Source organism: Netta rufina (assembly GCF_964035555.1).
Source record: "Netta rufina genome assembly, chromosome: 30".
In the NCBI taxonomy this organism is placed as follows: Eukaryota; Metazoa; Chordata; class Aves; order Anseriformes; family Anatidae; genus Netta; species Netta rufina.
The window spans coordinates 568,579-570,857 of record NC_140154.1 but is presented as its reverse complement, the minus strand read 5'-3'; the positions used below and the strand labels follow the sequence as shown (position 1 = coordinate 570,857).

Below are 2,279 nucleotides of genomic sequence, written 5' to 3'. Positions count from 1 at the left end.
GGCGTCACGGGGGGGGACGGGGCACCCTCGGGCAGCCCAGACCCCCCGTTCCAGGTCGTAAAACTAACGGGGGCAGAGGAACGCCCCCAAACCTGCCCCCGGCCCACCTGCAGGGAAGTGTCGAAGACGACGAGCTTGGAGCTGGTGGGGATGAGGTCGTAGCAGCGGTGGGACTTCATGAAGGCGGTGTAGGCGCCGCGGCGAGGCTCCCCTGGGGACCCCGCAGCGTGAGGGGGACACCCCAAACGCAAGGCACCCCAAAACATGAGACAGCCCAACACTGGGACACCCCAAAACATGAGAAAACCCGGTAATGGGACAGCCCCAAAAATGAGACACTGGTAAACAAGACAGCCCCAAAATATGAGAAAATCCCAACAGCAGGACACCCCAAAACATGGGACACCCCAACACTGGGACACCCCAACAAGAAGACACCCCAATGCCAGGACACCCCATAACATGAGAAACCCCAACACCAGGGCACTAGGACACCCCAACAAGAGGACACCCCAAAACATGAGAAACCCCGACAAGAGGACAGCCTGACACCAGGACACCCCAACACGAGGACACCCCAAAAGACGAGAAAACCCAATAACGGGACACCCCAAAACGTGAGAAAACCCCAACACCGGGACACCCCAACAAGAGGACACCCCAAATATGACAAACCCCAACACCGGGACACCCCCAAAGCACGGACACCCCAACAAGAGGACACCGGGACACCCCAAAACATGAGACACCCCAAGAGAACACCCCAAGAGACACCGGGACACCCTAAAAGGGGACACCCCAACACCGGCCCCCCCCCCCCCCTACCCCCGTGACCCCCTCCCGGAGCCCAGCGCAAGGCCCGGGGCCAGCCGCGGCGTCACCTTCCAGCCCCGGGGGGCTCTGCTCCGCCGGGCTCCCCGCGGCCGGGCCGGGGCCGGGGGCCGGGGCCTGGATCCTGTGGACCGACAAGGACCGGGCCGGGAGCGGCCCCGCTCCCGTTACCGCCGCTCCCGTTACCGGGCGCCCCCCCCCGGTCCCTTTAGCCCCCCCCCGGTCCTTTTAGCCCCCCCCCCCGGTCCTTTCAGGCCCCCCCCGGTCCCCTCAGCCCCCCCCCGCCCCCCCCGGTCCCGCTCCCGGTGCCGCCCCCACCTCCATGGCCCCCTTCTCGCTCCCGTCCCGCCGCCCCACTTCCGCCCGCTTCTCGGCGGCGTCTTCCGCCAGCACTGCCCACGTGACCGGAAGCGCGCCCTGCCCGCGCGGCGACCTTTCCCTCCTCCCCCCCCCCCAGCAGGGTCACCGGGAGGGGGCGGGGGGGGGCGGTCCCGGGGGTCCCCAGGCTCAGCAGGGCCCAGGCCGGCCTCGGGGGGGGGTCATAAAAACGGGGTGTCCCCCCCCTCCCCCCAAACCGGGTGTGTTTGCTCGTTTTTATTTGTATTTTATTATTTTTTTAATAATTTTTAATTATTATTATTGTGTTTTTGTCTTTTTTTTTCTTTTTTTTTCTTTTTTTTTTTTTTTTATACCTTAAAACCTTTTTGCAGCTTTTGACGAGTCGCGGAAGCAGCTTTCAAGAGCGCCCCGGCCCTGCCTGGCCCCCCCCCTGCACCAGCCACGGCCCCCCCCCCCACCCCCAACACCCCCCCCCCAAATCCCCCTCCCCCGGTACCGGGAGGGGCCCCCCCGGACCCCCCCCCAACCTTCGCCGCGTGTTTGTGCGTTAAAAAATCCCGGCTCCCCCCGAGCCGTGCGGCCCCCCCGTGCCCCACCGGGGGCCAGGAGGAGGAGGAGGAGGAGGTGGGGGGGGGACACAGCCAGGGACCCCCCCCCCCAGGGTGCTCTGGGGCTGGGAGGGGCACAGCCAAGGACCCCCCCCAGGGGTGCCAGGGGCGGGGGGCACCGCATAATGCCCGCTTGCTGCTCCGCTCCCCGAGGCTGCCCTTGCCTGGGGGGGGGGGGGGGGGCTCCCAAATGCCGTGCCCCCCCCCCCGTGCGCCCCCTGCAACCCCAATCTCAGCCCAGCAGAGCACAAAGAGCCCCCCCCCCGCCCCCCCATCTAGTATATACAATATAAGGTATAAATAGATAAATAACCTGCCCCCCCCCCCCGTGCCAACAGCGGAGCCCCAGCGGTGGGCGATGGGGGGGGGGGGGGCGATCCCCTTTGCCCCCCCTCACCCCCAGCTTTGGGGGGAGCGGGGTCAGTGCCCCCCATCCCCTTTACGCCCCCCCCAAGCCCCCCAACCTTGCACCTTGGCACATCGCACGGCTGGGGGGGGGGG

General features: G+C 66.5%; 1 long non-coding RNA gene across 1 annotated transcript; it reads right to left on the bottom strand.

The window, feature by feature from the left end:
* Nucleotides 1–106: 106 nt before the first annotated feature.
* On the bottom strand, nucleotides 107–1,218 carry LOC311220219. Its single transcript, XR_014619213.1, has 3 exons — nucleotides 1,150–1,218; nucleotides 882–955; nucleotides 107–211 (listed from the first exon to the last, which is right to left on the bottom strand). It is a non-coding gene; the product is annotated as an uncharacterized lncRNA (long non-coding RNA).
* Between the last annotated feature and the right edge of the window lie 1,061 nt (nucleotides 1,219–2,279).